Consider the following 7,516-nt stretch of genomic DNA (forward strand, 5'->3'; position numbering starts at 1 on the left):
ATGTAACACCCTAGGACTGTATTTTAATAAGTAGGATATGCAAAGTTATTGTAAAATGAAGACTGAACCAGGGATCTGTCTCAGATCCTGGAGGGCTGCTGTCTGGTTTTGATGTGTCATTAATTCACCCGCAGAGGCTATGGCCCTCCAGGAAATGCAAATACATGCAGTATGTAAAGATACTATCTCCTGCTTTGATGTTTTTCATGGCTTTTTCTGTTAGCAATTGCATTAAGCACACCACACCCGCTCACAGAACAGCAATGGTGTAATCAGTGCCACTAGACATTCACCCGACCTTAGTGCCTGTTTTCTTTTTGAGACATCCTGTCTGGTTTTGTATATCTTTGGCCAATGCTGTGCGACTACAATCATTGGACCATGAAATGGAATGTGTTAACAAGTGCCTGAACATCCCATAATAGTCTATTGGCTTTAGTACCATGTGGCAGGATACTGAGGGAAACGGGGTATATGGTATGATGTACATTAAATGTATATGATGTATTTAATGAATAGGATGTGATCTACAATTAATGTATATATACAATCCCTGGATGATATAATATGTCAATGATCTGGGGATTTTAATGTACTACATTTAGAGAAAGCACATCACATACTAAAATATATGCGTTAAACAGTAGTCGTATGTTTAGTAGGCAGTACGTACTTTGAGGACACAGTAGTTCAGCGCCTTGAGCTTGGGAAGTAGTTATTATTAGTATTAGTAGTTAGGAGGCTGTTTCAGTCACGGTCCTGGATCGTATCAGGTGACCCAGTCTGAGCAGTATCACATGACCATCGCCGTGGAGAAGGTCAGAGAGGTCGTCCCTTTCCCCACCTCAGGGCCCGTGTAGTGGCACGAGCAGAACCAGGTCTCCATGAATAAGTAAAGATATCTGTCAGCAGGGAGACACTAAATAGGTTACTCTGTATGTAGGCCACGCGTATCTGGAAACAGGTACAGGAGACAGACTACTTTGCTGTGAGAGGACATTACAATAAATTACAGTTATTTCACTGATACTTTTATCTGAAGCGACTGACAGTTGATTAGACTAAGCAGCGGACAATCCCCCCTGGAGAAATGTGGGGTCAAGGTCTTGCTCAAGGGTCCAACAGCTGCACGGATCTTTTTGTGGCTACACTGGGGCTTGAACCACCAACCTTGCAGGTCCCAGTCAAGCACATTTGCCACTAGGACATGCTGTCCTATTAATCTTTCCCAAGGGTTTGATTTTTGCTCAGATCCAAGGCTGAGAACCAATGCAATTCATAGCAAATTAATAGATACACATTAATGTTGAAATGTACATGTCATATGTTGTGTGTGTACAAGCAGTGGCTGCCACAGGCAGGAAACACTCCATGCAGTCCATTAGTGCCAAAACCATCTGTACCAACTATTCATTTGTGAGTATGATTGTATGTTGATGCATTTTGGGGCCACAACCTTCTTGCTTAGAGCCACCAAAACCCTAGAGCCAGCTCTGGTTTTAAGTGCATGTTGTAAGTTACACTGCTGAGGACCCTCTAATTAGACAACTTCTAAATAACGACCCTGATTACTGCTACTGCTGCTACACACTGATTAGATGGGGCATTACTGTGAAAGATGCTTCATTTCTAATGACTGTTAGTTGAGTAAGTGCGGATGAATACCTCTCTAATGGATTCCCCATCCCCAGACATTTAGAAAACCGTTTCATTGGAAAGTGAGGGGCCCAATTGCAGGTGTGTATGTGGATGACTTCCTGAATGTAAGTGTGAATTTAAAGTTCACTTGTGCCACTGATGGAATTCAATTGCAGGTGTGGATGGCTGAAATGGTTGCCATTAGATTCTTAAAGATGTATCTCTCCGCTTGCTGGTTCTGGATGTTTTTTTTAATAGGTAGAATTTTGTAGGAGGGCTCCTGACTCAATTTTATGGCCAGTCTATTGGCCAGTTCCATCACATTGGTGTTTGAAGTGGGATTCATAAATCCTACTACGTTGAAAGCTCATGGCTCTTTTTACGGGTTGGGTATTGATCAGTATCACACGCGCGCACACACATTCTGCCAAGATGCACCAACTTCTGTGTTGCGCTCAAATAAGGCCATCTGGAGAACTATTGCTGAGTGTTTGGATTTCTGTGTCTGTTTGAACAGGGGTTTGCACTCATTCGCTCATCCTCTGCCATGTTCACCGTGCTGTACAGGAAAGCCTGGGAAGCTAAAATCTTGTGCCTCCATCTTAAACGTATTTCACTGAGCAAAGAACAGGCGTGTGTGGTGTGCGGGGCTGATTGTCAAACCAGTCCTCTGGCCTGAACTCAATTTCCAAACATCTGAGACGTGTATGACAGCATGTCTCCAGCTCGTCCATCAGTGCCTTGAGCTCTGTTCACACTGATCTCTCGCTTAAAGGTACAATCGGTGAGATTTTTGTGTTAAAACATTGTTAGAAGACCATTGTAAATCCCTTCCTATCATTGAAAAAGGCTCACTGACATGTTGACTCACCCTCTGCCTGGGTTTATAGTCCTTAAATTTGGGTTTCAAAGTATAATATGCATTTGACGGCCCTGCAAAACATTGTATAGCTGTACAATAATTAAAGCTCATTGGTTGAAAATTGGTTCTAACAGCCAAAGGTGTTTCAACGTCAGCGCGTTCACAGAGAAGGGGTGGGATAAACAGTGTTGTGGTTTGAGCCTGTTTGTTGCTGCAATTCCTCTCTTGACCGTTAGATGTCTGAAATGACCTATTGTACCTTTAATGTTACAGTTTGGGTGGATTCGGCGACATCTGTGGTAACCGGTGGTCGCAAAAGCTATTTTCACACAAAACTTTATTTTGAAACAAAACTATTAGTACGAGCAAATCTAGGATCACATAGGAAGGCATTCTTATTGTTTTTTGATAATGGAGGGCAGGGTGTTTTCGAGAAAGAAGACTGCCTACTGACACCCAACAATATCGTCTGACACAGTAAGATTGAGCAACGCATCAAACCTGTTTTTAACGACGCGTTTTGGATTTTTGAAGCTTGCGCTTCGCATTCCGCATGCATGTTCCTGTGCGTGTGTCCCCAAATCTGAATAAGTGGTGGGAAGGTTGGACCCAACAGCACCAGTGGGAAACAGCAAATTGAGGGGCAATTCAAGAATGCAGCAGTACGCTAATACATTATCATTCGCGTGTCACTTGTGTCTTAATCATCTAGCCCCCTCATGTTGTACGTTTCATCTAGGACTGCCACGCTGCATATGTATCCTTCTTGGTGCTGCAGTTGTTTACCATATCTATTGTATCATGCTGTGCTTCCAGTTTGACATGCCATACTTAACGACGTGGCCTATATTTACCATCTGAACTAGACTTGATGTTGGCTGTGCACAACTGATAGTTTATGTGAATTTAACCTTATTCGACCTGCTCCGCAGTTGTTCTAATGACACTCAGTATGCAGTTATTGTACATTGCTTTGGATAAAAGCTCCTGTTAAGGAAATGTAAAGTAATGTAATGCAAATGCTGAATTTATATTGCTAACAAAAATGCCATTATGAGACTGAAACATATATGTTATTCTTTATATAAAAAATGACGGATTTGCACTTTAAATTCCAGGCTTTCGCTCTGTTTGGTACTTTGTATTGGTACTTTATGTGATTTTGAATGTGAAGTACGTATAAAGAAGCTGATGACAAGAACAGGCCATTCAGCCTGTCCAGCCTTGAGCTTTTCATTGCCATCTTGAGAGTCTGAAACACTGCGTCAAGCCTGGCCTTGAAAGCCAACACAAGGGTCTGTGCTAGTACCCAGAGGGCCCTTTGGCAGTTTCATTAGAAACAGATAAATATAAATTGTAAATACGGCCCCCATGACAGAAAGGGCGACTCAGAAAATGTCCAGAAAGTGGCCTTGAGAACATTGAAAACTGAGCCGATCGCAGCCAGCGCCTGGAGCCTCAGGCCCGGAGAACCTCCTCCAGCACTTCTCAGAAGGGATGAGATATGGTTCTGCGTCTGTCGTTTTCCCTCTGCGGATCACAAAAAGTTCCTGCCTGGCTAGAAAAATGCAAACTCCCTGTAGAGAGAGAGTCATCCGCATTCGTCAGTTAAGTGACGTGTCAAACCGATTTGAGAGTCCTTTTCAGACGCGGTGCTGTGAGACGGGTCTGATCTTCCTGCTCGTTGCCATTATTTTCCCCTCCTAGTTAATGCACTGTCCCATTCCTCTTTAATAGCGCTTCAAGTACAATCCGTGCACTTCAGAGTTCAACTCAAGGTCTGTTGTCAGGCACAGGGAACACATTCATCAGGACGGCTGACAGAGCTAACATTTGTAGCGGACTCTTGTCACTTGTGATTGCGACACTGTTGTGGACCCTTAAAAAGCTGAAATGTCTTTTCTTTAGTGCTGCAGACCTACAGCATTGTAAAATGCCTGGTCCTGTTTGGATGTTTCATTGTGTGCTCTGGTTGAGAGCATCCGCTAAATGAATGCAGTGCAATGTAATGTAGTGTATCATCGGACCACAGTACCTTTGTCCAATCATACTTTAAATGACCAAATGAGTAAGGCCATGTAAGTAAGTAAGAGTAGGTAAGACCAAAATCGAATGTTTTCAGATGTCAGATACGGCACCGGCATTTTTGGCATTGAAACAGATGAATAAAACGAGAGGCACCTCTTACCCGCGGTGAAATATAGTATATAGTGGAGGGTTAGTGATTTTTACAGAGGTTCAGGGGCACTGGTTAAAATCAAAAGTGTTACGGATTCTCCCAAATATAAGGCAATTTTTGGCTGAGAATCTGGTTTCCCATACCACAAGGCTGAGACTGTAGGTGGACTTTCCAGCAAGGCAATGACCCAAAGCATACCTCAAAATCCACAAAGAAATGGTTCCGTGATAAGAATTTATATGTTCTGCAGTGGCTATCCCAAGGGCCAGCAGACCTCAATCCAATCGAAAACCTGTGGGCTGAACTGAAGAGGGCAGCTGATAAGCGCAAAACCCAAGAATGTGAGGATCTTGCAAGGATATGCATAGAGAAATGGTCCAAAATCCTTAACTTATTCGAATATTACAGGGAAAGACTCCATGCTGAGGTTGATGCACCAAGTAATCAAACATTATGGAACCATCATTTTGGTGAAATATTTTTCAAAAAAATCAATGTTTGATTTTGGTTGATTCTATCGAAACATTAATAATGTTCAGCATTTTGAGCATAAAGTTTTTGACATTTTTTGTGTATTACCATTCAGGGGTGCCAATAATTCTCGCGCCCACTGTAGACAACATAGCGGTTAGCTAGCGACATTTTTATTTTTATTTTTATTTTTTTTTCCAGATTTTTCCCTTTTTCTCCCAATTTGGTAGCCAATTGTACCTCGTCTGATTCAATTGGAGGTAGTCGTATTAGATGTACCGCCCGTACCCCGTCCCTCGGCGGCCCGAATGAGAGCGACACGCCTTCTTCAAGCCGTTTCGTCTCGTGCCCGTTGCCGTGATTCCGAGGTGCCCGAGGTGCTTATTGTGCAGCGATCTAATAACCCTGCCAAGTCCCTCCCTCTGGAGCAGCGAGCCAATTATTGCTGCCCCACGTGAGCCGGCCAAACTTGGCTTTTGGCAGGACCGAGAATCGAACCCCGGTCCCCGGTGTGCAACTGCAGCAAACTGCAACCGCAAGTCTGCTGCGTCACTAGCGACATTTAACATAGGGAATTACCCTCGCATGCGTAGCATGAACACACACACATTCACACGCACGTATGCATATGCAGATGCCATGTCGTGGGGGGGAGATTCGATGCTCGCATGAGCCTGATGCGATGTTTCTGAAGTGCACTGTTCCAATTCCACGTGTTGTTTCTTCGCGTCTCTTGAATGTCATTCATGGGGTTTCTGTACAGGAGAAGCCGTGCCACATTAAGAACCGTGTCTGACATGTTAAGCACTTTTTTATTTGTTGTTTTGTGTTAATGTCAAACACACAGTAGATAGGGAGATCATCAGCTGGCATCCTCTCGTGGTAAGCCCTGACAGGGGTATGAATTACATGCTACATGTTTTTGTCATGTTTATATTATGTGCACTTTCTCTCCACCCCTGCGTGCACTCGATCGTGTAGCTTGACTGTTCACGGAGGGGTTTTGATTCATATCATGCTCCAAAGCCAAGGTGACACCGAAAAGCACTTCAGATCATCGGAGCGAATATGAATCGGGCTTGCAAAGCTTGTATATATTATTTTCTCTGTGTGTGTGTGAGTGCTTTATTTCACCCTGAAAACATCAAATATTAAATTCATTTTGTGTGTATGTACGTGAGTAAGCATACGTATGTCAACCTCTGTGTGTCTGTGTGTGGGTTTATGTGTGTGTGCGCACGTGTGAGTGTGTTTGTTCATGTTTGTGTGTGTGTATGTACACGGGTAAGCATATGTATATGAATCTGTGTTGAGTATTAAAGTATATGTACAGTCGTAGGCAAAAATCTGGCCACCCCTGGTCAAACCTTGGTGAACAGAAGTGAACCTGACCTCTAAATGGTACAATGTTAAACATGACAATTTCTTAAAAGTTTATTAACATTTTCGACAGTTTCAAAGTAAAAAAAGGAAAACGGTCCTGTGAAAAAGGAACAGTACCCTGTTAGTAATTTTTAACTCCTCCTCGGGCAACTATTTGCTTGCAAACGCTTCCTGTAGCCAGCTAAGCGTCTTTCAATTCTCGCTTTTGGAATTTTCCCCAATTCTTCCTGGCAGAATACCTCTAGCTCAGAAATATTATTTGGCCTCCTTGCATGTACGCTCTCTCTCTCCTCTACCCAACCTCTCTTCAACTTCAATGTCTGGACTGACCTTCGAACATTAGCCTCTAGAATTTCTTAATATTTGGTGAAATCCATTCTTCCTTCTCCTCACACAATATTTCCTGTGCCCTCAGCTGTCACACAACCTCAGAGCATAATGGATTCACGTCCATGCTTAACAGTTGGCAATGTGTTCTTCTCTACAAAGGCTTCACCCGAAGGTAAGAAGATACCTTCTTTGGTGCTGGCCAAAAAGTTCAATTTTGGTTTTGTCAGTCCAAAACACACTGTTCTAAAAGGCTTCAGGCTTCTCAATGTTTTCTTTTCCATAATTCAAACACTGAATTTTGTGTTGAGGTCGTTCTTTCTGGCAACTATGCCATATAAGTCTTTGTTGTTTGAAGTATGTTGTATAGTTATCCTGTGAACAGCTAGATCCATGTCTGCTACTCTTTTTTTGCAGCTCTTTTGCAGTGATGTGTGTGTTCTTCTGAGCATTCTGTCTTCCATTTTCTTGCCTTGACTTCAACTCTTCCATTTATCTTCCATTTTTAATAATGTTTCTGACAGTGGAAATAGGCAGTTTGAAACTTTGAGAGAGTTTTTGTAGCCTTTTCCTTCTTAGTGGAAATGAAACATCTTCATTCTGACATCCTTGGACAACTGTTTAGAGGAACCCATGGTTGTTAACACCAGACAGAA

This window comes from Conger conger, chromosome 7 (genome assembly GCF_963514075.1).
Source record: "Conger conger chromosome 7, fConCon1.1, whole genome shotgun sequence".
In the NCBI taxonomy this organism is placed as follows: domain Eukaryota; kingdom Metazoa; phylum Chordata; class Actinopteri; order Anguilliformes; family Congridae; genus Conger; species Conger conger.